General features: G+C 30.2%; 1 long non-coding RNA gene across 1 annotated transcript; it reads right to left on the reverse strand.

Moving 5' to 3' along the window:
* Positions 1–339: 339 nt before the first annotated feature.
* On the reverse strand, positions 340–2,699 carry LOC134237131 (uncharacterized). Its single transcript, XR_009985762.1, has 4 exons — positions 2,570–2,699; positions 2,180–2,284; positions 1,701–1,863; positions 340–445 (listed from the first exon to the last, which is right to left on the reverse strand). It is a non-coding gene; the product is annotated as an uncharacterized LOC134237131 (long non-coding RNA).
* Between the last annotated feature and the right edge of the window lie 5,410 nt (positions 2,700–8,109).

Here is an 8,109-nt window from a genome sequence, read left to right on the forward strand (position 1 = left end):
TATACAATCTTTTTGTTAAACAAGAAATCCATTCTCTTGATACCATTAAAAATAATCTTTATTTTTTATCTAACAAGAAAAAAAAACTAAATGATTTCATTACAAGATTTTTCTGGTATAACTGAGCTTAAGGGGTACAATAAAGACTTGACATGTTATCTTGGAGGGAAATAATAATAATAAATAGCATTGGCAATATTTAGCCCAAAACTGTTTAGTCAATAAGTTGAAAATTTGATGCTTATATCCAAATATACAAATCCAGATATATTGCAAGATGAATTCCAAATCAGACTGAAATCTTCAACAAAATGTTGAAGAGCACTTTTACTTTATGTCCACCATTCTCTTATCAACTGTTACTTCTCTGTAAGACTGGAGGAAATTCTTTGACTTGTCCAAGACATTAAAATTTGCTTTCAAGTTCAAGTGATCAGCTTCTATCCTGTAAAAGATTTGAATATTTTGAAACAGATACATGCCATTGTGTATATGAATTTACATTTATAAATAAAATTAAGAATGCTAAAATTACTACATTCATTTGATTTTCCTTTTAAAATTAAGATTGCATCTATTGTGTGATTCAAGTAGTTAAATGATATTGTTAAGTCAATGTATCAGGACTGATAATTCAACAACCTTGTAGTAAACCATTATAATGGTAAAATTACTGAACTAAAACAAACAGCATATATGGCAATCTGACTAAAGCCAGACCTCTGTTTACGCTATCGCAATATGTAAAAAAAAATTTGGCAGTGGATGGAAGATCTAATTTTAATTAGATTGCTACGAAAGCCATGAAGGGACACAGCAATTTTTCAAAAAAGTAGAAAATGAAATCTCAAATTAGACAATCCAATTCCACAGATACTAAATCATTCCCTCGATTTATAATTCGAGATCTCGAATTACACAATCCGATCTTACAGATTACTAATTCGCCCCCTTGATTCATAATTTGAGATCTCGAATTACATACTGGTAATTCATTTTCACAGATTAATAATTCTAGATCTCGATTTGTTACAACGTCAGTCCTATGATTTTGGCAATCTGTGCTCTTGAATTTTATTACATATATGTACAGATACATCCAACTATTTTAATCAAATAGTGCGTTCACTTCTTTTTATTTTCTTTCAGCAACCGGTCATTTCCAACCTCTTTCATAACTAATTCAACGTATATTTATTTTAGAAATATTATGATTACACAGGACCCATATTCACTTTACTATATCGGACTTTCAATTATCTTAATATACACGTAACCAAAAACCTCTACGATTTTTTGTTGTACAAATATCAGTACTAGCATATGGATTTGAAAATGTTCATGTATTTTTCTCATTTTGGTAATATGTAATAAAAGGTTGGATGTAAAATACTACAATATTCTATTCTTTAAACATGTATTACCATATCCGATATGTACAGATAAATAATTTTAATGAAATCATGGGAAGGGTTTACATTCCGAGGGAACGTGTCAATTAAACTAAGAGAATGAATTATACAATCTGAGACAATAGATTGTGTAATTTGAGGGAAGATAATCTGTGAGAATATGAATTGGCAATTTGTTATAACAGATTGTCAATCCGAGAGAATGGATTGTGTAAATCGAGAACTCGGTTTACTTTTATAAATTTTTAAAAATTCTATGTCCCTTCATGGCTTTCATAGATTGCACACCTGCATGGCTGCCAGGGTTGTAAAAAGAAGGGAGACAATAGACTGCAATGTTACTTCAGGGCAAAATTCCTAGGGCAAGGCTGTTCGTGAGCATGGGAGTGTTGATAAACCATCCAGTGAGTTTGACCACCCATATATATGATGTACGATAATTGGAAAGTGTCTGAAAAAATGAGAAAATGGAAATTCTAACCACAAACTTTATGCAGATTGGAAATACAACAGCAGTCTATAAAAACAGCTTGTTTCATATCTCGGCATTCATTCAAATAGATATTACGTGTTTAAATAATGTGTTTGTATGAATAATCAAGCATCATAAGTATTATGTGTTTCAAACACTTATTTTTCAAAATATAAATCAAATGTTTATAAACTCGTATGAATGATTTATCATTAGAATGACACAAATGAAATTTGACTTTATTTTTTGAAATTTTAGAAATACAGAAATTTTCAACAACAAAACAAAAATTTACCTGTTCATTGGTGTCCTTACATATTAATTGGCATTCGTAGATCATGGTGGGCTTAGCAAGGGGGTATTCACAGATGAAAGTATTGTTGCATATGTTGCCAGCACCCTAAAAATTCAAAGTGAAAGTGGTATATGTACACACTGGTACACACATACTGAAAACAACTATCTATTTAATATAATGGCAACTTTGATTTTACTTTGAACTTATGAGTGTTTGTCAAAAGCATCAAAGTTCAAAAGCAACACAAAATTGGCTGAACAATACGAAATACGCACACTGAAATATGAAGATCTAGTACATGTACATGTCTACATTTAGTTTTCTTTTGAACGTGAACTAATTGCGTTTTAAACTTAAACTTTTCAGTCAATATACACGTATTCTCACCTGCTAATACCAAAGGATGTCCGTATTATTCGATTCATTGATGTGATGATCTTCGTCGTGAAATAATCATGAAAATTGACGTTCAGATTTCGGATCACCATCATGTTGTTTGTTTACTGCTACCATAGCGGAAACACGTGGTTCTTTCAATTCGTATCAACTCATACAGTGATGAGTCGTATTTATTAATAAATGCGAATTCTTGTTTTGTTAAATTTCGTGCTAATATAGATCTAATTAATTTGCAAATTAAGTATACAATATAACAAGATACAACTATATTAAAATCTGATTTTTTTTTAGTAAAGATCGACGTTTAGGGAATCTACAATTTTTCTCAACATTGTACATCACTACATGAAATTTTCATCATTACATGTGGATGAATAAATTGACATTTCATTTCACACAAAAGGCAGAACGATAGTAAATATTTGTTTTTTTAAATGTATTTTTGTATTATGCATTTATTTCAGTAAAAAATATATATTTAAATGGTCAAAAAAGTCTTATAAAAGAATTTGTTGTTTCGAGTAAGACGCAACAATATCGACCTTGACGTTCCATGGTAAATATTGACCGATTTTTCCATAAAAACTATGCGAAGGTCACAAATTCAAATTATCGTAATTAAGAAAATACTGAGCGTAAGAAGGCCTGTAAGGGCTTGTTGGAAAGGAAATTTTCTCCACTTTTACCAGCTTTATTTTGTTTTCCCTATTTCAACACAGAAATAAACGTAAAATTGAGCTTTGTTTAAACATTACAAATAAAACCGAGAAAAAACACATAAGTGCAAGAAAATTCTTGTTTTTAAAACATGCCTTAAAGTAATAACAATAATTTTTACATATTTTAAAAGTAGAGAAAATATGCTTTAAGAATATACCATGCTTTCTTCATAAAGTTAAACAGGAAAAAATTGTCAATCGTCTGGAAAATCGGCAATCGCTTTGGAAAATTACGCCATTTTCAAAAAGTCACGTTTGTCTTTACAACGTAAAATCGATTAAATACCGGCAATCAAGACATAATCTTTTTAGATATTTTAAAAGTAGAGAAAATTTCCAAAAAGATGATATATAGTTTATATACCTTCATGCTACCATTAAATAGATACGGAGATCTTATTTTCGCGAAGTCGTGTTTTAACGCGCCACCGGTCAATTTGACCGGTACGGAAGTGAAGGGGTTAAGGCAAAGCATTAATCTGTGTAGGCACACAATATGTGCAGGTATTGGTTCAATACACAGCTTAAAGAATATCATAGAAAAATACATCTGTATCAAACAGAACAGATGTGTAAAGCACATGTATCCAAGCATCCATATATTAATTCACAGTATCCAAGAAGGATTGTCCAATGATTGAGATGTTTAGTTCTGGAGAGACATTATCGTTTACCAAGCTCAATGAACAATTTAGAACCCATAATGACTGAGCATACTTTGAATCTCTGTAAACTTGACTTACAAACCAGTTCTAATCTCTGAACAAGACTTAATTCTCTTCAATGATGCAAACCTAAAACAAGTTGGTTAATCACTATTACTTTTACCAAACTAAGTCAGGTAAGTGTACACTAAAAAAGATCAAACATTGAACATTTATTTATTCATTTATGTGTAATGCATTTAAATGTAAATTATTGATCACATGGAAACAAAGCGACATTTTTCATACAATATACAATGTTAATCAATTTTAATCCACAACATTACTTTTCTATTTCTATGCTTCCCCCCCCCCCCACACACAAATTAGACAAAGAACTATATGCGGTATAATTTGCATATATTTGCCCCCACAAAAGTCAAATTTTGAAAACTTCCTGCAATGTGCTGAATTCAATAAATTGTATGAGAAATATAAATTAACACAAAATAGTGTCAAAGCAGTGTGTTCTCAATTTTTGTTTTTATGACATCACAAACTAGACCGATTTTATATCTTTTTCAGAAAGTTGACAAAATGGACAAAATTTCAACAATTTTAGCTTTAAAATTTATAGAGCGCAAGTTTGTTCAGGAACAATATTGACATATTTTATTGATATTATCATTCTACACATTATATCAAAACATTGATCCTGAACACACATGCGCTCGGTGACTTTTACTCAAAATATCGACGAAATATGTACATTTTTCTGTAAAATTCATAAAAAACTGAAATTTACGTCATGTTTGTGAGGTCATTACGTACATATGGCGTCATTACTTATATAAATATTCAATGCTTTGAAGTCAGCATATACTCCCCTGTTTAAGAACTTAATTAAATATTTCTCCATCAAAGTTTGATTTGGGGGGCAAATATTGGTTATTACCGAATAAAGTTCTTACAAAATTGAATTGAAAATGGAATAAATCCCATAACCCCATACACACATTCATAGACAATATGACATGCAATACTAAAAAAAATTCCTGCAACACCAAATCAATCCCCAGTTCAAAACTATTACTATAGCCCCCATAGTGCGAGAAATGTTGTGTGTGCAATACGGCCAATAAAATACCACATCCTTATAATTATAGCCCTAGATCAATTTGACAAATGTGTACAATATTAATACTGCAATAATTATCTTTTAACCCCAGATAAATTACAGAAATGTTATGTGTGTAATACTACATATTAAAGATTTTTTATAACCCAGACATATAATTGAAATGCCATGTATTTGACCAAAAAGCCAAAATCCGATACTTTAATGTGATATGTAGAGAGCTTAACCATGTTAACGGTAAATTTCAATAATCCTCCCGAGATAAGCCCTATATACATGTAATGTGTATCATATCAATACCACTAAATCCCAAAATTCTAGATGATTAAAATAAATTAATGACATAGTACTACATGTAATAATTATATGCAATATATACTCCAATAATGTCAAATGATCTGAAAAGAAATCATACATTTAAAAAAAAACATAATTCATTAAAAAAAAAATGACAAGTATACGATACTCTATTATTCTGAAACTATAAAATATACAATATACAATACTGCATGAAAACCCACGCAAATCTCTATGATCCAAGACAAATTTCATCATGTTCATAAATAAAGTACACAATTATACTATATGTCCTGATGCCAACCCCAAATAAATCACAGAACCTAAAAATGAAATTTCCTAACCCCATTCACCCCAACCCCATTAAAAAAAATCATAGAAATTAATAAAGAATGCAAAAGTACATGAAATTCTAAATACATCCAATAATCCCAGATCTACGATAAAAACTAAAAAGTTGACCATAATTAATTAAACTCCCTAACCCAATTAACAAAAGCTATTAAGTTAATACCTTATACTTATCATATATACGGTAATTCCCATATCCTCAATTACCCCCACCCCACCCCATCCCCTAAATACCATAGAAACAATAGAGTAAACATTACTACACAGAGTTTCTATAACCAAATGCATCAAAGAAACTATAAAATTTACAATTTTCTATGCATAAATTCCCTTAATCCCTGGATAACCCCAATGGCCATATGTGTATTATAGTAACACAAAATTACAATACACACAAATAACCTAAGGCCAGATAATTAATATATATATATATCATATAAACTATTAAGTATACAATAGTATGATATTCCCATTGCCAAAATAATCCCAGATAGTTAAAAATACTGTAAAGTATACAATACTATGATGTTGCCATCGCCCTAATAACCCAGAATACTAGGATATTGCCATAGCCCATATAACGCAGATATATTAACTGTAAAGTATACAATACTAGGATATTGCCATAGCCCTTATAACCCAGATATATAATAGAAACTGTAAAGTATACAATATCAATTGAAAAAATTCTGAAATCCAATATCTGCAATATTCAAGTCTAAGGTTCCGTCAAAGAGTATTCTGGTGGTAAAAATGCTCTGCTCTAGGCTAAATGGTAATCCTTGGAAGAACACGGAAAGTTAAAATAGCTCCCGAGTCTACCTCACATTTATCATGGAAAGCGAAAATACAGTCTATCTTGGAAAGCGAAAATTTCTCATGAGTCTATCTCACATGGAAAGCAAAAATTTCTCCTGCGTCTATCTCAGATGGAAAGTGAAAATATCTCCCAAGTCTATCTCAAGACCAATAGACAATCCTTGGAAGAACACGGAAAGCTAAAATATCTCAAAACTCTGCTCCAGGCTCCATCAGAATTCTTGGAAAGACACCTTTAGGGAAAATGTCTCAGGAATCCATCCCAACAGCTCCAGTTTGAGAAATACAAGGCAAGGCTCCAGTTGTCCAACACTACAGAAATACAATGAATACATTATTTACCATGATATATTTAAAGAACAAAGCATTTCCGGTACCTTATTTATGATGATATTGATAGAAACATTCTCATTTTGCCAACAAGAATGTTTTAAGACTAAAGAAATTCAATTACTTTATTTTTTTTACTATATTATTTATTATAAATACAAGTATTAAGGTCTCACATGCAATTAATTTTTAGCGATATTGAATTTTAGCAACCTCATCATCCTCACAAAAAATTCTCTTAATATACTGTCATACATAAAAGAATAATGCCAAAATTAAGTATCCGGGCGACTTTTATCAAAAAATAAATGTAATTTTTATTGTTTAACTGGTGAATGCTTCACTATAAATGAGGCTCCACTGTATAAAGATTAATTCTTTTAAAAAAATCTAGACCAGGGGGCGCACTTGGTTGGACCCTTTAGAAGCTTAGGGGAATATCAACTGTGGGAATTTTTATGTCATCGAGTGTTCAGAAGGGTATTGAAAATATATGCAATCATTTAAAGCATTAAATGTTAGTTTGAAAGGGAAACTTGAAGAGATAACTAAGAGTGGTAAAAATATATTTAATATAAAAGTATTGGAAATTTTTCATTTATGTAAAAAAAAAAGGTTAATTAAAAACATCAAGTGCCTGAGAAAGAAGAATATTAAACTAAATGTATAAAAACTATTTAAAGTTGAGTAGAATACTTAACATACAGGTCACATCTTCACCCCATATAACATGGTTAATGAAACTGTTGTTTAATGGTTGATTTAACTGCAATTACATAACAGGAAAAATGGTTCTTAATAGAATTACCCCTCATGGGCGCACTTGATTGGGAGCCTTCTAGAAGCAGAGGAGAATGTTGAAAGGGTTGGAATTTGCATGTCTAAATTATACATTCAGAAGGGTATTGAAAATGTTTATTGCAATATCATCTGATATATATATTTTTTTTTGAAAAACTGCAGATATTTGTTGTTTTTTCAAAGACTGATTTTAATATGTTTTTAATTTAAAGCATTACTTTAGACCTAATGCTAGTTTGAAAGGGAAATTTTTTTTGAAGAAATAACTAAGAGTGCCACAAAATACTACATACCTGTATATATTAAATATAAAAGTTTTTGGAAATTTTTCATTTATGTAAAAAAAAAAGGTTAATTAAAAACATCAAGTGCCTGAGAAAGAAGAATATTAAACTACATGTATAAAATTTTTTAAAAGTTGAGAGAATG

Source organism: Saccostrea cucullata, unplaced genomic scaffold (assembly GCF_032062105.1).
Source record: "Saccostrea cucullata isolate Sc308-1 unplaced genomic scaffold, CSIRO_AGI_Scuc_v1 ctg10480, whole genome shotgun sequence".
NCBI classification, from domain to species: domain Eukaryota; kingdom Metazoa; phylum Mollusca; class Bivalvia; order Ostreida; family Ostreidae; genus Saccostrea; species Saccostrea cuccullata.